The sequence below is a fragment of the Peromyscus californicus genome, unplaced genomic scaffold (genome assembly GCF_007827085.1).
Source record: "Peromyscus californicus insignis strain IS unplaced genomic scaffold, ASM782708v3 Scaffold_12__1_contigs__length_115047231, whole genome shotgun sequence".
Taxonomy (NCBI): domain Eukaryota; kingdom Metazoa; phylum Chordata; class Mammalia; order Rodentia; family Cricetidae; genus Peromyscus; species Peromyscus californicus.
The window spans coordinates 79,100,218-79,125,225 of record NW_026294413.1 but is presented as its reverse complement, the minus strand read 5'-3'; the positions used below and the strand labels follow the sequence as shown (position 1 = coordinate 79,125,225).

Here is a 25,008-nt window from a genome sequence, read left to right as displayed (position 1 = left end):
TAGGTAGGTAGATAGATAGATAGATAGATAGATAGATAGATAGATAGATAGGATTCAAAGTAAAGGTCTACCTGAATCAATAGCTAATGCTAGATTCAGCTGGTCTGAAAATGACCAAATTCTTGGGTTTTTTCCCCAAAACTTTAAAAGCATGCTTTTAATTTTTCTTAGGCTTAGCATCATGTATCTGTGTTATATATACATTACATATGTGTTATAAGTATGTACGTATGTGTGTGTGTGTATAATTTACATTAGACGTCTCTGGTAACCTTTAGCATCAGGCTTCTTGGCTTTGTGATAACCTGTGTGACACTGGACCTTTGTCCCATCTTCTAGCAGAGCACTCCTATTTGCTGTTACTTCAGAGGTGGTTCCTCAGCTTCCACATGGAAACAAACAAACAAAAACCCAACAACTTTCCACACCAGGGTCCCTTACAATAAAAAGATTTCCAGGAAACTTCATGGAACCTGAAATCAAAACAACAGGGAACCGAGATTAAATTCTGTACCTGCCAGGATGACAGGCTGTGGTCCCCAAGGTGTGCTAGAATGCTCACCTGATGAGCCTGCATCAGTCCTAGACTTCTAGTGATCCTGTCCGTTTCCTTGCTGGGGGATAAAGGTAGGATAGGACCTTAAAAATACAGTTGCAGACTACTTCCAGTGTTTGAGAAGGGTGGCTTTCCAGGCCCTGCTTCTGAGGGAGGATTTACTGATTTATTATTTACACTTGAGACCAGGGAAGCCTTGAGCTCTATGTGATTCTCTTGTCTACCACATCCGGCTGGTACAGCATCACCTCCCTTCTGGAACAAGGACTCGCTTTTCCACCCCGCCCCCCTCCCACCCTGCCAATGTTTAAACTGTAGTTTCCTTAACCAAGAGAGAGAATGACTCAAGCCTTGGGTATAATGTTACCGTGAGCATCAGGGCTCAGCTGTGAACAACTGTAGGGGGAACCAGGGGAACAAACACTGGTTCTGGTTTGGCTGTTCAAGTCACCTGTCACATCTGAGTTTCAAGCTCCTATAAATAATATGCACTAGTATGTATTGCATACTAGTTCTTCTCTTCCTAGAACTATAACGGTGCACCATGTGTCTGGTCTTATTTAGTTCTCAGATTTTTTTTTTTTCACTGTGAAATATGGTATAATCATCTCTATTTTGCAGGTGGGGAAACTGAGGCACATAGAAGTTAAGTCGTTTGTTAAAATTCACAGGCAGGGATGACAGCTGAGATTCTAACTCTGGTGGACAGACTGCCTATAGGTTCTACCTTTACCCATGACACCAGCCATGCAGGGGACAGGAGGCCATGAAGACCCTCTCAGCCCTACCAATGTATGCGTGGGTGGTGGAGGAGGGGATCTGTTTCTAGGATGGGAATCCAGGCCATTCAGGGCCTCCTCACTCCCTTCATTCACGCTCTTTTTCAGCCTGTTTTCACTGTTAGGCCTACCTCAGCGTTGCAGGACTTGGCTTAGTTCCCATGTCCCAGAAGAAGTCCTGTGGGGCCATTATTTTCTCAGCATATGGGTTAAATAAAACCTCAGTGGTAGGGAGACCTTGGGGAAATGAAGCTCCGGGAAGGTTGGCCACAAAGGAAAAACTCAGCAGCAAGAAGCTGTGAGCTAGCCCGGAATGCGGATCGGCCATCAGTCAGAAGGAGATGTGGAGGCTGGCCCCGGATCTCAGGACTAGAACCTGGTGGGGGCCACAGACCCAATAAACAGCAGCTGTAGTTCAGAATGAGAAAGCAGCTTAGGTGTTGAGAAGGAGACCCACTGAGGCAGTCTGTGGGTGCTCCTGGGTGGGAGATGAGGGCTGGGGAATGAGATAGGGAAAGAAAACAGTGCCGTAGGGATGTGGGGGTGGAGGGCCGCTGGAACAAAGGGGTCCAGGGGATTAGAGCCAAATTACTCTCATCAGCAGGCAAAGCGACTTAGAGGAAGCCCTTTCGGTGGAGTGCGAGGCAAACAAGAAAGCTGGCTTGCTAGCCGGTACTAAGAGAGGAGGAAGTGGGAGATGCGCTGCTTCCTGTAGAAATGATGATTGAAGACAAAGCTGGGTGGGGACTCACGCCCGGGCTGCAGCGGCTGCTACCCAGACACTCGACGCCGCTCGGTGGGCAACTCCTACTACGGCGGGGCTGGGCTGGGCTGGGCTGGGCTGGGCTGCGCTGGGCTGGGCTGGGCGGGCCGAGCTCACCACCCATCAGCTCCGCCAGGGGAAGCTGCTCTCTAACCAAGCGTCGGGAGCCAAGCAAGGTAAAGGACACGTTTTCCATGTAGCTCCTTTTGAATAGAGATAAAAATGACCGTGCCTGTGGGTTTTAGGGCGGATTTCGTAGGGAAGCGAGGGACATTGTTCCAGGCTTTGCGGGGGGGAAGTGGTTCAGGTGGGGTTTTTAGCTTTATTTATTTATTTATTTTTTTCCGAGAAGGATGGTCAGATTTGTGACACATTTTGCTTAGGGAGCGGGGAACCACCCTCCGTGTTTAGGAAAACACGCTGAATGTAAGAAGTGGTTTGCTTAGCTGGCCGGGGAGTCAGGCAGGGCTGAGTTGCCATCAGCTGGCCTGTGAAGCTGCAGTCTGGGCAACCGAGCGTGGCAGTCCCTTGTTTTGGGGTGTAAGTAGTGAAAGACGTTAAGCACATTCATATTATATATCGCTGGGCCGTCTTCTTTGCAACATTATTGTGGTGGTATTGTGTGGTTTGGCTTTGGGGAGATTGGGTCCTTTTGTGCATAGGTTTTTTTTTTTTTTTTTAACCAACAAAGGCTCAGATTTCGCGAGTGAGGGACAGGCAGTATTTACCACTAAGGAACCAGTGTCTTCCTCTCTGCTATGTGCAGCTCCTTGCAGGGTAACTAACCTCAGAGTGGGTTTGTCAGTAGGTCTTACCCTAAAGTTGCATCCTTATTCAAAGGACCGACTAGGGACGGTAACTTGCCCCAAATCGGATACCGGTGTGTGAATACAGGATTCTATGCCTGTATGGATTTATTCATCTCTAGATCGAAGCGATTGTTATTCCAGACAGAGAGATAATATCAAAGTGAGCTGGTTTGTCCCCTTGTCTGTGTATGCTGTACACAGAAGTAATATAATCAGAACACAATTTTTATTCTGTAATTTTTCCCCAGCAGTGGATGCTGATAATGGGTCTGGGACTGGTAACTCTCTCGGTTTGTGAATGATACATGTAAAAGTGCAATAAAGAGAGGTCTAACGGGCTTGAATCGAGATTGTGAGTTTTCTTTGGCAGAATATGTAGGATAAACAGTTTAATAAATTGTGGCATAATTTAAAAATATCTCCAACATAAAGTGTGTGGTTATGCACAAGAGAGCATTGATTAAAATGATTTTTTTTAAACTTTTTTTATGTAGTGAAAGGAGATAATTTTTCAAAACAAAGAAGGAACCTCGGGTGGTAGAATGAAAACAATACAATGGCACGTTTGGATACTCATGAATTATTAAAATACAATTTTTTTAAAAAAAACAAATATACCAATTGACAAAGTACGTACTTTTGAGAAAGCACTATTATCAGTTGAAGGAGCCATATGATTGGGATTCTGTTCTGTTTTGTTACCTTTATGAAATTAATTTAGTTTTTCTGACTTTGCAGAGTAGCAGTGCATTTTCTGAAACAGGAAGCTTTCATGGGCACCAAAGAAACAAATCTCTATTTTCCTGAGTGTGTAGGAGTTGCTGTAACCATGGGGCTCTTGGGAAGGCTTCCTTGAATTTAATCAAAGCAAATCGTGTCAGGGTTCCACAGTCCCCACCGTATCCTAAAGTAAAATATGTAGCACCGATCTTCCGGATGGGGCTGAGGCTAGACCTAGCAGGGTGATCCGGCTGTGTGTCTCTAAATGAAATAAAAAAACTGGGCCTTTGGGTTATGTGGAGGCCGGGACATTTCTTCTATCCGGATCATCTACAGCCTGCCCTCCCCAGACGATGCCAACACCCTGCTTTGTTTGGGAATTCTAGAAAATGTGTTACATACCCATCCCACCCCCGCCCTGCCACCCTCCCACCCCCACCCCATGTCTCACAAGAGACTGAGATGATGAAACCTTGGCCAGCAGGCAGAGTAGAGTCAAGGGACCCCCTGCTACCTTTCTGAAAGCAGCTAAGAGGTACCTATTTTCTGCCGAGCACAAAACATTTCCTTAATTGTGAAATTCCAGCTTGAGGCAGAATGTGAGTGAGGAACAGCAGATCAGTAAGGATGAAAGGCAGGGTTCTTTCTTAAGCAAGAAACAGATGGGCATGCTTCTCTGTTGCACAATGAGACTATTCCCACTCTTCTGGCTGTTCGGAATACTAACAGGCATTCTTTTTTGCCCAGGGTATTCAGTGGCCCTAGAAGGAAAGGACAAACACTGAAATTTTAATTATATGTGCTCCCCCCTCCTCCTTTCTGACATATGGTCAATGACTGAATGGAAACATGACTCGTTATTGTATGGCCAGCCCTGGGCCTCCTATGATGGGTATATATAGTGATGTGTTTAGCCGAATAACTTTTTTAGTCTGCTTCAGAAGACAGGGCCGACCTGTAAGTCTAAAAGGAGAAAACCTGTTCACGAGAGGTCCATCAGTGTGAGGCAAAGAGAGGGCTGTGGTAGCCCGCCAAGAATGCAGGCTGTGGAGCAGAACGGTGTGCCTGGGTCCTGCCGTGCTTCTTCCGACATGACTCAGTACAGTCATTTGGGAACTTAGTTAAGAAGGAATGACAGCACATAGTCGGGGTTTTATGTGGTGCAGCCTTTGCTTCTGTGTGTGGATAAAGTGAGTGTCGGGTACAAAAAGATGCTGGGGTGTCATCGTGTTCTTCTGTAGTAACATAAGGAAAAGCTGGCTTAGTCTTGGTCTCTGCCATAGCCTCTGAGAACAGAGATTTCTTTATCGTAAAAGAATATTCATAACACAAAATGCCCCGTTCCCTTCACATTTAAGCATGCCGTTCTGCAGTCACATTGATGTCGTCACCATCCACCCTCTGAATTCTTTTTAATCTTTTTTGTTTTATTTATTTATTTATTTTTGATTTATTTATTTTTATTTTATTTTGAGACAGAGGTTTCCCCCGTGTAGCTCTGGCTGTTCTGGAACTCTGTAGACGAGGCTGGCCTCGAACTCACAGAGTCCCGCCCGCTTCTGCCTTCTGAGTGCTGGGATTCAAAGGCGTGCGTCACCACCGCCCGGCCTCTTTTTAGTCTTGTAGAACAGAAAGTCAGTGAGTACTAAGTTGTGACTCTCCTTTTCTGCTGTAGCCCAGGCTCTGTCAAACGCTGTCGACGACTTTGTCTCTATGGATTTGACTGAGAACCTGATGGAGAGGGACTCATAGTGTTCTGTGATGAACTTAATTCATCTTCTATATTGTCCCCAGGGTTCATCCATGTTGTAGCACATACCAGAGTGTCCTACCTCTTTAAGTTGAATAACTTTCCATCACTTCTATCTGTCACGTGCTGTTTTTCCATTCATCCCTTAATGAATACTTGGACCGGCTTTTGGCTAGTGCAGACAGTGCTGTTATGAGGAGAGGTGTGTAGAGTCCCTGGCTTCGTGTTCAGTTTTTGAGGCACCACTATTACTGTTTTCTATAGCAGCTGCCCAATTTGACATCCCACCAGAAGGGGACAGTGGTTCCAGTTCACCCACACCTGCGGTTGGTTCTTTTGTTTATTTGTTTGGATAGTCACCACCGTAGAGTGGGCAGGGGAATCTCTTTGTGAGTGGACTTGCATTTTCCTGGCTATGGCCATAGCGCTTCAGGTAACCCCAACACCATCTTGCAAGAGCGGATCCCACGTGATCGACGGTTTCCCAATGATTTTCACTTCTCATTTCCTTTTTGGCCACAGGTGCGTCTTCTTGAAGAAATGTTCATTCAAATACTTTCCAATTTTGAATGTGATTCTCCCTTTAAAAAATTTTGCTTTTTACTTTAAAATTATATACATGTGTGCATATGTGTGTGAATATGAGTGCAGGTGCTCACAGAGGCCAGAAGGGGTCAGATCTCCTGGAACTGGAGTTACTGGAAGTTGTGAGCTGCCTGACATGGATGCGAAGCCAAAGTGATGGCTCCTTCCGGCACACACACACACACACACACACACACACACCACACACACCACACCACACACCACACACACACCACACCACACACACACACACACACACACACCACACCACACACACCACATACACACACACACACACACACGCACACCACACACACACACCACACCACACACCACACACACACACCACACCACACACACCACACATACACACACACACCACACCACACACCACACACACACACATACCACACCACACCACACACACACACACCACACCACACACACACACCACACACACACACACATACCATACCACACCACACACACACACACACACCACACACACACACACACACACACACACACACACACACACACACACCACACACACACCACACACACATACCACACCACACACACACACCACACCACACACACACACACACACCACACACCACACACACACACACCACACACACACACACACACACACACACACACACACAGTCCCATATGAACATGCACACACTCTGTACAAACAACACACTCAACAGCAGAGGTTGTTCAGTGATCTTGGAGTGACTTCATGTTTCTCTGAAGTCGTTTTCCTGCAGATGTCTGAAGTAAGGCAGAAGGAGCCTTTTATCTCTGGGCAAGTATGAGCCAAAGGACCAGGGGAGACCGAGCAGCCGCGTCTTCACTGATTCCTCCACCCTCGAGGCCTAGCTGGAGGCAGGCATTCATGCTCATGGTCAGTCATGGGGCCTAGTCTCCTAGGCAGGAGAGAGGCCTGGAAGCCAGGCTGAGGCTTCGCCTTGCGATCCGCCATCCTGTCAGCAGGCAGTTGTTTCTTGAAAGCCCCCTCCCCCTTTTTTCTTTTTCTTCTCTGTCTTTCTTGATTTTTTTTTTTTGTATTTCACTTTCACTCTCTCCCATGCATTCACAGTGAAATCTGGACAGCCTCAACCGCTACTCACTTCGTTCCTTACAGTTGGTTGGTCCAACCCTCTCTTTTTCTAACATATGTTGTAGGCTTCCTCAATTCTTATCACTTCAGATTTTCTCCTTGTCTTCATTCAGACTGCCATAATGAATTACCACAGACCAGGCCATTTACAAACCCCAGAAATCCATTTCTCACCGTTTCTGAGTCTGGAGATAAGAGATCATGGTGTCAGTAGATTAGGTGAGGACCTGTTTGTTCTTCAGGGATCCTGTCTTCTTGTATCCTTTATATTCCGGAAGGCCCTCTTCTCTGAGGGAATCAGTGCATGACCTGATCACCTCTGCGAAGGCCCCACCTCCTCTAATCCCCGTGCAACAACACTGGGGCTTAAATTCTAACATATGAGTGGGGTAGGAGTACAAGTACACACACACACACACACACACACACACACACACACACACACACACACACAGCAAGTGTCTGGACCAGAGTCACATGCATTCTGTGTTCTTTCCCTAGCCTTTCCTTCAAAGTGAGGCTATATCCTTCATTCCAACTCTGTTCTGTTCCCTCTTACCGCCTAAGTGATGATGCTCTGACATTAATTATCTTCTTCCCTCCATATTGGCTTCCTTCTCTTATCATTTTTATTATATTGACTTGTGTGTGTGCACATAGGCCACAGTGCACACGTGGAGGGCTGAGGATGGTCTGTGGGAGTCAGGTCTTTTTCTACCGTGCGTATTCCAAGGACTGAACTCAGGTCATCAGGCGTGGTGGCAGACGCCTTTACCTGCTGAGCCACCTCACCAGTCCCGGATTTCATTCCTTAATCGGCTCCTTCTTATTACCTTTGTCTCGTTTTTCTTACATGTAGTATGAATCTTAAATGGTCTTATTAATAAAAACAAACCCAGGGCTGGGTATTGAGGTGAATACTGAATGATCAGAGAAGCAGAACAAGCCACAGCTTCCTCACCTCGCCAATTCCTCAGCTCATCCTGTTTCCTCAGACTGGAAGCCTCCGAGTCCTCATCCAAATGGATCTCAGCTGACTGCTTCTCGAAAGCCTAAAAGCTTAACCAACCTAGTTCCTGGTCCTCACGCCTTATATACCTTTCTGCCCTCATTTCCTGGGATTAAAGGCGTGAGTCACCATGCCTGGCTGTTTCCAGTGTGGCTTTGAACTCACAGAGATCCAGACGGATTTCTGCCTCTGGAATGCTAGGATTAAAGGCGTGAGTGCCACCATTTTCTAGCCTCTGTATCTAGTGGCTGTTCTGTTCTCTGACCCCAGATAAGTTTATTAGGGTTCACAATATTTTGGGGAACACAGTACCACCACACTTACATGCATAACTTAATAAATAAAATCTGCTAATCTGGGCTTTTTTCCTTTGAGATAAGGTCTCACAGTGGAGCCCAGGCTGGCCTTGAAGGCAGGTTTCTCTTGTCTCCATGTCCTGAGTACTGGGATTACAGGTGTGTACCGTCATGCCTGGGGACTCTTGACTCTTACAACCTTTCCTGCCTCCCTTGTTCTCTCCATACCCCTTGAAGGTTTCCAGCACCACCCACGCTTACACAGGATGTCGGACGGTTCTGCCCATTCTCTTTCCCTCTCCCCAACTCCCATTCTTTCCTCTGGGTCTAATCATTGCTGCGTGAGGGTCAGCCCCAGCTCACTTCTCACATCTGATCTCTCACTGGTTTCCAAGCTTCCACAGCAAACTCACTAGACCATCCAACTCCATGCTCACATCCGAGATAGCCCGCACCACCACCTTTTTATACCTCAAATCCACTCCTCCCCTAACGCCATGGCTGCTAACGAACTCTCCTCCTTCAGTTCTTACTTAGAAAAAAAAACTCTCTCTCTCACCATTTTCCTCACCAAGCAACCCGAGGAGCAGTAAGCTGAATAGCTCTTGCAATTGGGATTGGAAGTAAACTCCCGATACCGTCTACCCGTTTCTATGGTGATAACAGTCTCTTGGTTCAGGGCCTCTTGGTCTCGCCAGGAGTGATCTGTCCTCCCTTTAGAGCAGCTTGCCTACTTCTCCTTTGTATTTCACCTCACAGCCCTGCTTCTGCAAGGAGCTAGATTCTAACTAGGCTCAGGCCAGTGGTTCCATCTTCCATGAAGGCTGTGTCACTTTCTTCTCCTCCTTCCTGAATAAACAAGAGTCTTTTTTCTTCCCTGAGCACAGCACTTAGCTCCTTCTGGTGTGTGTGTATTAATCTTGCACACTCACTCCCCTTTTAACCACGCAGCAAACACTCTGAGGATAGTAGCTACGTTGGGTTTTGTCTGTCTGCCTCATAGCACACAATGCAATTTGTTTATCATGCGCTTATTTAATGAACTTTCTTGAGTGACTCATAGTTTTGATGCAGAGTGAGCTAGACGTAGAGCTTGTTCTCTGGGCTCTCACAGACCACTGGGGAAAACAGGCAGATACAGAAATGATTACAATTCAGCTAGTCAGTCTGTCCACAAGTCTCAAATGAATGTCTGCCCTGTGCCACCTGCCCTTTGAGATGCCAGGGAACAAAACGGCGGGTTCTTTCTTTTCTTAGAACTTAAATTCTAGTTTTGAGACAGACTCAATAAACACATAAACCAGAGGCTCATAGATCTGACTACACATTAGAAATCACAAGGGAGTACTTTGGTGGGGGGGAGCTATGTCCCAGCTCCACCCCAGACTATGAAATCAGGGTCAGTCAGGATTGGAAACCATGGGCAGAGATAAATCACAGTAGAAGAAAGTATCAGCGACCACTGTGTGTTGTGTTAGCTGAAGCGGGGGGGGGGGGGGGGGGGGGGGGGGGGGGGGGGGGCGCGGGGGGAAGGAAGGTAGCGTTATATAGGTTGTATGTGTGATCACGGGGCTTTAGGTTTCTTTTTTTCTGTTTGGTTTTGGTTTTGGTTTTTGATAATCCCAGAAGGCTTCTCAAGAGGCGACATTGGGGTTAAGACCCAGGTTGCTAAGGAGTCAGGCATGTGAAGCTCTAGGCTGTACCAGAGTGCTTCCAAGCAGAAAGTACAAGTACTTTTCTGAAGTAAGGATGAGGTGGGACCCCAGAGGCGACATGCCCTTCCTCCCGCAGAAGCAGGAAGACCTACAGACTTTCTTCTACTGGAAGCAGCTTTTTGGTCAACCTAGACGGACTCCAAGGCAGAATGCTTGGCTATGCGGTTGAGTATTTGGCCTGGGTTAGATTTTATTTAGATCAAATTGATTTGCACAGTCAGGAAGACTTCTCCATTTAATTATAGATTTTTTCCTACACTGCAATCAACTCAACAGGGCTTGTTGTCTGAAGTAAACACTATCCTTATTGTTTAAAATAACCTTAGATACATGATATCCATCTCTTAGCTGAATAAAGAAGAGAAAGCAATGCTCTCTGTCCCTTATTGTGTTTGGAGGAAGCAGCAAAAACCCTTACAGAGGAGTCCTTCAAGCCACACGGAGGAAGGCACTCCCTCCTGGTAGAAGGGGTGAATAGCACCACCCTCACACGCCAGTTGAACTGGCATCTGAGGAGCGTTCAAGCTGTGCTCCACACTTTATATGTTACTGTTTTCAACTCATTGTTACATTAACCACGTGAAATGAACATTTTTTTTTCTGCCAGAATATTTTGAGCTGCTGGTGAGGGAGAAAAGCTGTTGCCTAAGTGGAAACAATAGGAATTTATCTCGGGATCCAGAGTCTATGAGTTAGCAGCTGGGCAGTGTCCTCAACGAGCTGAACCCTTTTATTCTTCCCACTCTGCTAGCCTCAGCATGCTGATGTGCTCTCTCGGGCCAGCTCCCCTCACTATGTGGAGATGCGGCCTACAAGTCCAAAGTAGGAGCAGTTTGGAGCCCACAGGCACAGCTGAGGGGCCAGGTTCTCCTCATGAAGCTCGTGTGCTCCTTTGTGTCAGTTTCTCCCTCAGTCTACCAGAGTCCTAGAGCTCCTCATGTAGTCCAGGCTGGCCACAAACTTTTGACAATACCTGTCACTCATGCACCCCTTTTGAAAGTTGAAAAACAGCCTGTGGTTCACCTGTACACTAGGGAGATATGGGAAGGAATTTCTTAAGTATGAGGCCATAGTGAAGTCAAGGCCATCAGAAACTACAAGGAAAAAATCCTGTCTCAACAAAAAAAAAGGCTGGGGATGCGTCTCAGTCACAGAGAACTTGCCTGTATGTCCAAGACCTCAGATGTGCTCCATAGCACTGCAAAAGAAAGAAAAAGAAAGGAAAAAAAAAGTCATCTCCAGCTGTATTCCCCTCCTGACTCACACTTGACCAAGCAGAAGGAACCACTGTGATTGTCTAATTTGGGAGCTTCCTTTCAGAGGCCTTGGAGCAGCCCAACCTCTGTGAAAAACAGGGTCACCAGAACCCAGGAGAAAGGTTCACTACTATTAACAAAAAACAAAGGGGTTAGTGGCCCCCAGGTAGGCTGTGAATATATTTTGCTACTATTAGTCCCATTTTGCAAGTGAGAGTACCAAGACTTGAAGATCAAATAGCTCCCCCAAACCACACAGCCTGACCTGAGTTGTTTTCCTACATTTCACTTTGAAAGCAACACACACACACACACACACACACACACACACACACGTATCCACACATATACATATCCCTACACACATGCACCCACACATACACACACACACACACACGCACACACACACACGTATCCACACATATACATATCCCTACACACATGCACCCACACATGCACACACACACACACACACACACACACACACACACACACACACACCACACACACACACTCAGCACTCACCACTTACGCACATGTCAAAACTTGTTTTTGCTGGTGATAGTGATCTAGATAGGACAGAGAAAGAAGTCCAAGCAGAGGAAAAATAGAACGCTGAGGTAAGACAGGTAAGAACAACTCTCTGAAGAGAATCGTCCTGAAGGAAACACGGCAAGTCCTGTAAAGGCGATCGGAAAAGTACTCCCGTTAGACAATCAACCCTACATTTCTGCATATATGTATATAATCAAGTTGGTTCTCTGTGACTGATCATGCACATCAATTTGATCTAAATGAAAGCCAGCCTGGGCTGAGTAACGAGCTCAGCGGCCAAGGATTTGTCTGTCCAACTTCAGTGAGAAGGCCGTTTCCTCCCGAGGGGTACGCTGGGTTGGTTACAGCACCTGTAAGTGAGACCTGCCCAATCTGTGACATGTCTGATGGCAAGTCTCTCAGACAATCGGTTTCCAGTCTTTGGCTCCGGAGGCAAGTGTGTGTGGTTCCAGCAGTTGCCAACGCTCGTCTCTGGTGCTACTTTCTACTCAGGTGTTGCATTTCTGAGGTAATGTGTGTGGCACAGCGATAGGAAGAGGAGAGGTTTCAGTGTTGTGACGGCTTGTCGCGGAGACGTGCTGCTGTGTGTTCTCCTCATCCTAGCAGACAGGTGGTGGTGGGAGTGATCTCTCTGCAGTGGATGATGGAGTGCTTCCTACTCATCTATTTGCATTTTTAAACGGGAAAGTACAGTTAATGTCTAGTACAGTTACTGTCTAATGCCAACAGAGCCCTGTTTAAGAAGGCATTTGTCTGATCTGTGTCGAGCCATATAAGAAAAAAAAAAATGACATAGGAACAACAAGAACAAAAAAAAAAACCCCTCACTGTCGTTTTTGAGGGTTTCCATGGAGTGAATTGATCTCTTGTCTTTTTTTTTCTTTAAAACTTCATGAATATATTTATGGAACCCTGATATCCACTGGTATTATTAAACTACTTCACTAACAGTTCTATCATTATTTTTTCTCCTTTAAGCAAAAAAAAAAATGTTGATATTAAACAGCTTTAAGTTTTTTTTTCAGTACAAAAATGTAAGGCAAGGTGAGAATTTCTAGGCCAAAATATATTGGTCCGATCTATCTTTTATTGTGTCTTGAAATGATCCAAAATACAGCAGTGTGGGAAAGTTAGTATTTAGGAGTTAGGTAGTTAACGGAGATTAGTGTGGAGGCAGAGTCACTTGTGGAAGGTGCTTAGACATTCTGTGTCCCGGCTTCCTCATCTGACGGCTACAGAGTGTTTATTTGTCATGTGCCTAAACTATAGTGGTTATCGCGAAAGTGCGGTTATCCCTATAACTTATGCTGCTACAAACCTGAAGGAGAGTGCCTTTTAGTTTGACCAGGGTCTTCTTGCCACTCTCTAGTAGAAGGACTCCTTCCCATCCAGTCAGAGTTCACCACTGGAGTTTGGAGTCAACTGGGGAAGCCCATTTCCCTGGCACAGAGCACGGTCAATGCTCGGACTTAGTGAAGTGTTAATCTCAGATTTGAACTGTTTATCTAGGAGTCCACGGGCTTATCTGTAATCACGTCCAGGTTTCCTTCCAATTCATAATAGACTCACCTTACCCAAACCTGCTTTTTGGTAGGTGTGGCCAGGTGCCCGGCATTGGCCCGAGATAGGTGAGCGATATGGAACGCGTCATCGGTCGAAAGAAGATATCAGAACAATACACAAACGTGTCCCCTGGCCATGGGCGGTGGGGAAGGGGGCGGCAGTGGCTTTGATTTGAAAGTTTGGACAACACGACGGAGCTCCCCGCGCTGACCAGTAATGACCGCGGAGAGAGAACCAGGCTTTGCCGGGTCAACAGTGGCTGTGGTCAGTACAGTCTCGCCCATTCTGCCTGATAGTCACTTTGGTTTTCCCTTTAAACTGTGGGGGTGGCTATTGGCCTTAGTACATAAAACGTTTACATAATTCTGAAGACGGTGCTTTTAAATGCACATTTTGAGGCATTGGTGTATATGAATGTTACTGAGGGGTTGGGAAGATAATTAAGTTTGCATAAGTAATTTGCATTTTAATTTCTTTTTGCAATAAGGCTTATTTTCACTCCACACAGAGGAAACTCCTATATTAAAATGACCAGCATGTATTTCTTTGAGGGAGTCAATAGTAGTACCAAAGTCGTGCCTGTGGCGTGCAGCAGGTGAGGAGAGTTCTACCCTCAGGGGTGCCTTGTGAGTGTTCAGAGAGAGGGGAACAGCCAGGCCAGCCCATGGGCCTCTGTCTGGAATGAGTCTCCTTAAGCCCTGTTGTTATGTTCCAGCTGCACACAATGATGCATAGTTCATACACGGCCTTAAATGGTGTTTATTAAATAAATAGAAGTTATTTTCATTTCTTCCAGTGTCTGGATTCTTTCATGTTTTGAATTTTAAAAATAAATTATTTAACTTGGGACACCCATTTTAAAATACCTTGATATTAAGATTTCTAATTATTCTTCTGTAACAGTTTGTGCTCCCAAATTTAGGTTATTTTGTTTGGTATTTCTTTCTTTCTTTTTTTTTTTCCGGAACTGAGGACCGAACCCAGGGCCTTGCACTTACTAGGCAAGCACTCTACCACTGAGCTAAATCCCCAACCCCTTATTTCTTATTAAATATTGTATTTCACCTGCTTATTTCACTAGAGTCTTTAAAACTACTTCATGGAATTACTTAAATTATTTAAATTAGGAAGAGATTATCTTCCATACATAATTTCATTGTAAACCTGAAGTAAATAGATTTATCTTGGAACATTGAGAGAATTGATTTGTTTCTTTCTTTCTACTCCTGATTTCTTCTCTTTCTTTCTTTCTTTCTTTCTTTCTTTCTTTCTTTCTTTCTTTCTTTCTTTCTTTCTCTCTCTCTCTCTCTCTCTCCCTCCCTCCCTCCCTCCCTCCCTCCCTCCCTCCCTCCCTCTCTCTCTCTCTTTCTTTCTTTCTTTCTTTCTTTCTTTCTTTCTTTCTTTTTCATCTTCAAGAAGGGCCTGTTTGATTTTATGGATCCCTCCTCATAGCAACAGATAGGCTAATAAGAGCCCCCAAAAATGTAACGAAACTTTAAATGGATTTTATAAACCAGCCAGAAACCTGTGTCTGGGGCTTCTGGGGGAACAACCCGAGAGTCATTTTAGCAAACACACTCCTAATCTCATAGTGCATGCGGTTACCATGGTAATTAGGCCTGTGGAGCTGCCTTGCTTATGTTCCTGCAGAGGGAAGACGGGAGAAAAACTGTGAACTCTGAGCTTTGACTGTCGGCTTCGGCCTGCCTACTGTGGGAGAGTTTAGGGTTTCCCTTGAACACGCTGGCAGTCATTCTGGAGGGAAGTGGAGAGACTCTGGACTCCCCACTCTTCTTGTTGTTCCTGAAGACAAACTAGCCGCCATTATTAGTGTTGGGGATTGCAGTTCACAGGGGAGAGAAGGACCGATCGGCACTCTCTGGAGAAGAAGAGCACAAATGGTTTCTTTAGCTAATAGATAATTACAGGTAAGTCTCTAAGGTCAACCTGCTGAAATGCTTTGAGTGTCTGTGCACAGGGCCCTAATGATCTCCTAAAAGGTGCTGAATGCCTCTGGCATATTATTATTGCAGAATGTAATGATCATCCATGAGCTACCCAGGTAGACGCTGTTTTTACTTTTTTGAGCTGATTTGTATGTGGACCTGCTATCTTTATTTATAGACTGGATTTGACTCCTTTATATTGGGCAACCATCTTATAATGCAGGCCCATGGCTCTCCAAGGAGACCTCCAAACTTACAGGAGTTCTGCTGAATCATTCATTGCTCCTAAGCAAACCAAAATCAGAGCCCACGATTGATGGACATCCAAGAGGTCCTGGGGCTCCGTGAGAGGAATTTTGTGGAGGTCACTCCTCTTGGTTCTACTGAAGAACAAGCAGAGTCATGAGCCAAAGACATGAGGGCACATGTAGAACTTGAAACTCACTTTCCTAAGGCTGGGCATCCGCTCACATTATGATTATTATGTATAGGCTGAAATTTTATTCTTTAGAGCATACCTCTTGGAAGCAGATTTTTACCTGGAGTTAGATTAAGATTTCCTTATTCCAAAGGCTTGAAATAAAGTGAAATGTGTATGATTGGTTCTCTCTACAACATCATTGGCTCTAAACTCCATATTTATTTTTATCCTCATAAGTAGAAATAACTATTACCCCAACTTTATTTTAGATTTGATCGTCTTAACATTAGTAAATAAAGTTTAACTTGAGCCCCTAAGATAGCTGGAGGGGTGAAAGCACCTGCTGCCAAACCTGATGGCCTGGATTGGACCCCGAGCTGGTTAGAGGATCTGCTCCTACATACTATCCTCTGACTTTCCAGCATGTACCGTGGTGTGCGTGTCCATATTCACACATGTGCACACACACTGGAAAAACATGCAAAGTAAATACATTTTAAAAGCATAATAATATATTTTACTGATCATCAAAGTAATTCATGGAGAGCATTAAAAATTAAATTAAAAATGGAAGTAATAACATTGCAAATTATGAATAACGAAAGTAAGAATAGCCCCGTTTGTTAAGATTGTGGTTAGTTGAACTAACTGCATGTAGTGGGGACCTGATTTTACAGTGTCTGGAAGAAGTTAGAAAGTGCTTATTTCTTTTTAACACAACAACCCAGAGGTAAATGACCAAGCTATGCTCAAGATCACACAGGGAACCCGGCTCTTCTGCCAGGTTGCTCCATGATTCTTTTGTTCTTGTGGTCTTAGATGGCTTGTTACAAGAACCCGGAAGGAAGGGAGAAGGAGAAAGCATGGACCCACAGCTACATATACTACCTTTACAGTTCTCCCATCGAACTCTGTCACATGGCTGCACACTTCCAGCAAGGGAGGCTGGGAAAATTAGCCCCTCTTAACATGTATGGGCACGTAGTTCTTTCTCAAAAGTATCTTCTTCTTATGTACTCACCTTCTTGAGGTGATGTGAAGTAATAAAATGCCTGCAGGACAAAATAAAGTACATTAAATAATAAAGATGTTGTCACATAGCATTAGGCCACTATTTAAAGAATGCTTGAAGCCGGCGGTGGTGGCGCACGCCTTTAATCCTAGTACTTGGGAGGCAGAGGCAGGTGGATCTCTGTAAGTTCGAGGCCAGCTTGGTCTACAGAGCTAGTCCAGGACAGGCTCCAAAGCTACAGAGAAACTCTGTCTCAAAAAACAAAACAAAACAAAAAGAATGCTTGACTGCAATACCTCGCGATGAGATGTCTAATAAGTGACTCTAGTTAATGATGAAGAGGCAGGCAGCATATACAGTGTGGATACGTTGGGCAAAGGGATGATTAGTGCTCTGGGCAGGACCAAGGGAAGCCAAGTGGCATAATTTAAAGCTTATGAATTATTCACTCCTAGAATTTTCCATTTTTCATGTATGAATATTTTCAGACTGCAAGTAACTAAAACCCAGAAGAGCACATTTCAAATGGGACTGTGGGATGCACAAAGTTATATGTTAGGGAACTAGCTGGCATTACACTGTAGATAGCGTTTTTTTGCTTTGGTGTCTCTGCGCCATATCAGGTGCAATTTTCCTCATCATTTAAATTTCTTGCATCTGGGCTGGGGATGAAGTGCACGGATAGAGAGCTTGCCTAAAACGCAGTCACTACCCTCCCCAACCAAAAAAAAAATCTTGTCTTTATTGTTGATTCACCATGCAGAGTTCCCGTTGCCTAGGAAGTTGTATTGTTGATACTTGGGGTTATTTCTAACACCTTGGTAATCATTTTTGTCTACAGCTGTTGTTCGAATCAAGGAGCGGACTCACTAGCATGATGACTGTGAACACGTCTAAGTCCCTTGATGAATAGTAGCAAGCTGCTTTCCAGAGACGTGTGCCAGTTTGCGCCATCAGCAGTAATATATGAGCCCGCACCTCAGAGCACCCTTGTGCAGGCTTATTTTCTGAGTCCCACTTAGTCATTATTATCCCCAGGGTTCAATCTCTGAAAATAGGTTGTTTTTTTGCCCTTGGCTTGTTTTCTTTTCCTTTGCTGTCATTAATCACAAGATAATGATTTTCTTTTTTAATAACTTTGGCTCATTTAAAACCCTGTGACCTCTTCTAGCACTCCGAGAACACAGCTGATTGGGCTGAGACATGCGTGCCGGCCTCACACAGCGTGAGACCTCTGGAGACACCGATCCCATTTAGTTAGTCCTAAGACCCCTTATGAACTTGACTCCCACCCCTGCCATGCTCCTCTTGGTGTAAGATACCTTTTTGTTCTGAGTCAGAGATGAAGTAGGAGTGGGAAGGTGCTCCCAGAGGCTTCGGGGTGGGTGCTCCTTCTGTGGGAAGCACAGACACTAGGCATAATTAGGCCGACTCGGTTGGAATTCACAGGGGCATTAGCAAAGAGTGCAGGTGCCTTTAGACCTCAAAACAACCTAGGAAAGACTACATGCTAAAGAGACCTTCGCAACCACCAACTCACTTCCATCAGCCCTCTTAAAGGGCCACATACATACCCACAGACTGAGCACTCCAGCTCCCTTAACACCTAGGGCAAAAGGAAGTAGTCTTTGCTTTGATCTTGGTGGGAACCAATCCACCTAGCCCAAGAGCAGAGTTTAGAACTACCCATCCCAGGGTACACAGCTTCTGCTACCAAGAACTCTGCCTCCCTGCCATGGTGTTCTCATGGTGGTTTTTGGTGGTGGTGGTGGTGGTGGTGAGGTATGTGTGCATATGTGTGTGTATGTTTGGGAGGATAGTGAATTTCACAAAGCAAAAGATTCCTATTTCACTTGCTACATACATTTCTTTAAAGAGAAAGTTCATAAAATATAGGTTCTGACATGGAAACCCAGGATTCTCCGCCCTTACCACTAGCCACAGCGCCCTTAACCTGGCCACAGAAATGTCCATTTGCTCGCTTGGCTGTTATGAATTTTGCTATTTCTCATTTTCTTAAAGTATGTTTTCTTTTGCTTTCTACACAGTCAGATCTGCCAGTGAGCCTCCGGCCTTGAAAACTGACAAGGTAAGAATTCTGAAATATTTTTCTAGGCTCATTATGAACCTAACTAGAACTTCAGAAGGGACCATGAAAATATCAGTAATCTTATAGACCAGGACCTTTAAGTATGTGATGTTTTTGTAGAAATCAACCATTTATGGTCTTTAACAATGCTGTTGTGGCTCTGGTATTCAAAGACAACATGGCTCTCTTTAGTGATAGTTAAAAGTGGAGTTTTACCCAGATTTCCCCTTATCTTCTAAAAAAAAAAAAATGTCTGAGCTGGAGAACGTTTGAAGTTGTCACCTTAATAACGAGATCCCTGTGGTACCAAAAGTGATTAAGGGATTTCAGACATTAACATAATCTGTGCAAGACAGAGCCTCAGGGTGATTGGCTTGGGAAGGTTAGCCTTGACTTGATGGATTGGTTATAGGCGTTGAACAAGCTTTTCCCTTAGCAGTAACCGGAACAGCAAAAGGTCAGCTGAGTGCTGGTGGGCTTCTTCTGAAAGACCCTTAATTAACTTTGGAGATGAGTTAAAGCCGTTCAAAACTGTTAGCCTGAGACAGGTACTGTAGTTTGTCTGTCCCAGACCAGAAGTGAAGTTTCCATTCAGCAGAGGCTCAGAATTTTCTTTCCATTTTAAAGTTCAACTTCATTATGAAAACTTTTCAGCAGATATCAAAGCAGAGATAACTATTATAGAAAAATTCCCATGACCTCATCACCTGGTGTCAACGGTTGCAGATTCACAGCCGCAGTGTCTTTTATACTTTCTTCTCTGTCTCCCCTTCCTTTCTCCATTGGGTTGAATGGTGTGGCCACTAGCATTTGGTGGTTGGACTTGCAGTCATTTATTTACATATGTGTTTAATGGCTTCAGCAAAACGTTGGTTAAAACAGAAAGCCTCGGTGCCTGGCTTAATTGGTTCCCAGAACTCGTCATTCATTTGTTTCTTCACACAGCAAATGTATACTTAGCATTTCCCAAACCCTAGACCTTCATTTGGATAAGAGGTCAGTTGTTTGGGGTTTTTTGTTGTTTGTTTGTTTGTTTGTTTGTTTTTGGATTTTCAAGACAGGGTTTCTCTGTGTAGTTTTGGTGCTTGTCCTGGATTTCGCTCTGTAAACCAGGCTGACCTCGAACTCACAGAGATCCACCTGCCTCTGCCTCTGCCTCCCAAATGCTGGGACTAAAGGTGTGCACCACCGCCCTCCGGCTTGTTGTTTTTGTTTAAACTCACAATAATGAGGTCCTCAATTTGAACTTTTGAGATTATCAAATGAAGTTATCCCTCAGAGACACACTGACAGAAAGAAAAGACGACCTTCGTCTACAACTTTAACAGTCAAATGTAAACATTTGACATATATCACAATTCTAGAAACCCGGCAGGGGGTTATTTCTTAACTTATTAATATAGTGGGATTGCAAAGACCACACACAAAACAAAACTTCTCCCCACTCTCTGATCAATCTTTTTGTTTTATCATGCATGTTCCTCCAGCAATCTATTCAAGACAAAGCTCTGTGAGAGCAGGTGTGGTTTCTAACCCAACAATTCTACCTCCAGCATGTAGACAGCACGTCTGGCATTTGTTAGATATGTAATAAAAGTGTTGAATGAATGAACAAAAGAATGGATGCCAGATGCAGGAGCACGAAGATGAAAACCACACAGGCCACAGTATTGCCAGTTGCATGGGGGAGTACTGTGGGATGAGGGGCCCCATGGATGAGGTGTGAGCCAAAAGTCACCAGCAGGTGGAGGAGGGGGCTGGCCTGGTGGCCCTGAGGAGAAAAGCTTTGAGTAGTGGTGAGATGCCCTCAGTCAGAAAGGGAGAGAAAACTCAATCCAGACGTAAAGAATCCCGTGACGGAATACTCACAGATGCCTAAGGACGCGGTGTGTTCTGAAAGCCTTCAGAGATGTAGAGTGGCCAGAGTGGAGCTGGCTGAAGCGGTGGGGCTTGAGTAGCAGGCCAACTAAGTGCGGAGGGACTCTGCGATCTTCTGGGTGGGCAGGCAGAAAGAATATGCGATGAGAAATTAACTTGGAAAAGATGGTTCTACAGGCGGCAGGGAAATGGAAGGAGGGCTGCCGGGAAGACAGGGGTGGAAAAAGATCCCTGTGGGTTGAAGACGTGGGATCCCGGGGAGCTGATGGAGCTGATGGTGGAGGTGGGAAGGGGAGCAAGTCCCTAGGAGAACTTCAAAGCCTCTCCCTGGGGAGATGAGCTGGGGAGTGGTCACCAGGCTCCAAACGCAAGAAGCGAGACTAGACTCCAGATCCCAAGAGTGGCTTCATCCGTGTGGGCATGCCTGTGGGCTGCTTACTGCCGGGCAGAGCAGCATTGTTCTGAGTTGGGCTTGTCTGTCAGCACCTGCAGAGAGAGAAACACGGAGACACATGGCTACACAGAAGCCACCCAGATCAGTTGAATCAGAAGCCCGGGGAAAGACCTGGATATCTGTGGTTTCTCAAAGCCCTGCAGATGCTTTACCGGCGCAGCCAGGTTGAGAGCTTATTTGAAGATAGCTGTGTGTGTGTGTGTGTGTGTGTGTGTGTGTGTGTGTGTGCAAGACCACACAGAACCTCTGCTGCCCCGTAATCAAGTTCTTTAGGTTTGAGTACCTCATACCTTTTGGGAGAGGACTGGGTCATCCCAAATATTCCTTCAAATATTAGTAATAGCTAGGAATGTTTTATACATCTTCTGATGTTCTTCGTATGTTGTGTGGGTTTCATGTTAAAAAGTAAGCTGAAAAATTTCAGATCGACCCAAGCAGAGTTGACCAATGGAGGCTGTTCATGTGTACAGTGGGACAGTTCTTCATTGTACTCTCAGTACTTGTAGCTCATTAAGGGCAGTGGCATCCTTTAGTCATTGTGGCCTCTGGAATGTTCTAGGGACACACTGAGAACTACTGTGCCTTTGCACACAACTTTAAAGGAGTTATTTGGCATTTGCTGCTCTCCCCTGAAAGAACTTTTCCTTCAGACAAAATTACTGGTCTCAGTGGTCCCTTACCTAAGTTAATAAACTAAAGAAAGAAACTAAACAAGGTAGACATACAAAAGATGGTGTTGTTTTGTACTCTCACGGGGATTTTGAGTAGATTTGGTTTAGTACTGTCTGTTTTTTAAAGTCTGAACAGAGAAGCAAATTAGACACTAGGTAAGAAGTGGTCAGATATGGTTGGAAGCCAAGTCCAGCTAAGGCATCAGGCAAATGGTACACTACTGATGAGAGATTGTTTGTTTTCCTTTGCTACTTTAACAAGTTATGATAAGTTTAACATCTTAAAAGCATACATATGCATATTCCAGTGCTGTGGAATAGGGTCTATAGGATCTCACTTGGGCTAAAAGCCACATATTAAGAGGCTCAAGGCTCCTCATCTTTATAGCTTCCAATTCCATTTTCAAAGCCTGTGACATTGCGCATCTGTGTGACTTTGTGCTGTAGGCACGTTACCCCCAGCCTGGTTACATCTAGATGAACGGGGATAATCTATCTCATCATAAGATCCTTAATTTAACTGTATCTTCAGAGTCCTTTTATTCAGGTCAGGTTACACATTCACAGGCTCCAGGGGATTGAGACATGGACATATTTGGAGGCTGTTATTCTGCCTACCACAGAGGAAAGAGAGGAATTGCTCAGAACGGTAGGACCGCTTCAGGTTGGGATCTTGTCAAACTTCATTTTACCAGATGGAGGGGTTTTAGTGCTCCTGAGTGAATGAAGCAAGTTCTTGTCTTAGCTCTACAGTTTCTATTCGGTGGGTCTGGGCACTGGGAGACTTTTGCTTTTCTTAGAGAATGTGGCAATGAAGCAGGCAGACAGGTTGAAGTCCAGTGCTTCCCTTTTCTTGGCTAGACTGCAGTACTGTGGGTGTGGGCTTTGGAGAGGTTGCTGCTTTTGGTATTTCTCCAGCTCTGAGTGCTTGTCTACTGGTCATAGGTTCCAAGGACTTTGAATAGCACCAAAGAGTGTGAAGGTTTTCTTGTAGGCTGCTGTGTCTGCCTGCCACATCATGCGTTATTTATTAGACTCCAAAACGTAGAGATTGGGGAGGGAATGGTATAAAATTCAGCATCCCTATGTAGCATGGCTATTACAGCTAGTATCCAGGTGTGTCTCAGTTGCCTCCACAGTAGGTAGGTTATCCCTGCAAGGAAGAAACCATGTCTTGTCTTGGGGATAAAATGGATTATTGAGTTATGTTTTTAATAATTTATTTGAATTTATTTTATGTGCATTGGTATGAAGGTGTCAGATCCCCTGGAACTGGAGTTACAGACAGTTGTGGGCTGCCATGTGGGTGCTGGGAATTGAACCCAGGTCCTCTGGAAGAGTAACCAGTGCTCTTAACCACTAAGCCGTCTGTCCAGCCCCTATCAGGTTATTTTTTAAAGGGTTTTTTTTTTTTTTTTTTTTTTTTTTTTTTTTTTTTTTTTTTGGTTTTTTGAGACAGGGTTTCTCTGTGTAGCTTTGCGCCTTTCCTGGATCTCGCTCTGTAGACCAGGCTGGTCTCGAACTCACAAAGATTCACCTGGCTCTGCCTCCCAAGTGCTGGGATTAAAGGCGTGTGCCACCACTGCCGGGCTTAAAGGGATATCTTGAAAGGAACGTGAGAGTTTGAAGATTTTGGTGAGATTTTAAGCTCTTCAGATGTTTTTGTAGCAGGTCTCCCTTCTATCAACTTTAGATACTCCAGTACCCCAAGTCTGAAGTCTAAACCTAGGGCTCTCAGTAGAGCATCAAAATGTCCCGATTTTCCCAAGAGTGGGAGACACTGTCTTTCTTTTTTTCCCCTCAAGATACAGGACTTTCAGAACTAGAACTTGGAGAGTCCTTAGCATATCAGGATAGTGGGTCATTTTAAAGGGCTCCAGTGGACATTGGTGTCATACTGATGAATTTTTAGAATAGAGGCTTTAGTTTAACTGGTTAATGAAAACAGCCTCTGGGGTTTGGATTGAAAGTGGTGGAGGATCTATCCTGTTTGGAAAACCTGCATCCATTACCCTGTGTATTCATGGGTTCTGCCTCAGCAGATTCACCCAACCATGGCTGGAAAAATATTTTTAAAAAATTACTTCTGGTGGTGAGCGATGTAGGTAGACTGCTTGCCTAACATGCACGAAGCCCTTGGGTTTGATCTTTAGCATCACAAGCAAATGTAGTAGTAGCACACCCTTCAATGGAAGCCCTTGGGAGGTGGAGGCAAGAGGATCAGAAGTTCAAGAGCATCCTCAACTACATAGGGAATTCAAGGTCAGCCTGAGATACGTGAGATCCTGTTTCAAAAACAAAACAAAGCTCTCAATTCTGTACTGTGCATGTACATGCTTTTTTCCTGGTCATTCCGCAAACAATGCAACCTCACAGCATTTTCATAGCATTTACAATGTGTTAGGCATTACGAGAAATCTAGAGGTGATTTCAAGAGAAGATGAATAAGAGGTTATGTGTAAATATTATGCCATTTGACAGAGGGATTTGACAGCTACAGCTTTTGGTATCCATGGAGGGTCTTGGAAACAGTCCTTCACAGACACTCCACAAGTCAGGATGGCTGGACACACGCAGACTGACACAGTAACAATTCCTAGGATTCAGAAGAACCGGCAATGTTTGGGAAGTCACAAGGTTGATTCAAAGTGGTTTCCTGCCCAGTTGCTTCCCCAGTGGCCGCTGCCACTTCCTGTGTGCCACCTGCAATAATGGAAGCTTTAAGAACTGTTACTGAGGTAGCCATGGGACCTGAATCTTCTTCAGTGTGTCAGCGTGTAGAGGTTATAATACCCGTCTGCCACAGAGTCCTCTTAGCTTTCATCCTGCCTTTTGTGTTACAAAACCTTCCCTTACCCCCTAATAAACAGCGCAGAGTGTTTGGAAGAGTCTGGATGCTCTAAGGGATGGGATTGAGCAGACAATGACTTGGATGTTGGTGCATCTGCTAATGACCCCTGCTCAGCTGTCCATAGCAAAGCCCAACAGGAGAGAAGCGGAGGGTCCCAGGGCGGTGTCCCTTTGCTCTTCTGTGGCTTTTACTTCGAGTTTT

General features: G+C 44.9%; 1 protein-coding gene across 2 annotated transcripts in view; it reads left to right on the top strand.

The window, feature by feature from the left end:
- Positions 1 to 2,180: 2,180 nt before the first annotated feature.
- Positions 2,181 to 25,008, top strand: part of Gng2 (G protein subunit gamma 2) — a 107,273-nt gene continuing 84,445 nt past the window's right edge. The window contains exons 1-2 of one of the 2 annotated variants that reach the window (XM_052733474.1): positions 2,181 to 2,274; positions 18,913 to 18,953. The gene's annotated coding sequence lies outside the window, so the exon portion shown is untranslated. Of the gene's footprint in view, positions 2,275 to 15,205; positions 15,414 to 18,912; positions 18,954 to 25,008 lie in introns of those variants that run through there. The other variant, XM_052733475.1, reaches the window with a different exon arrangement.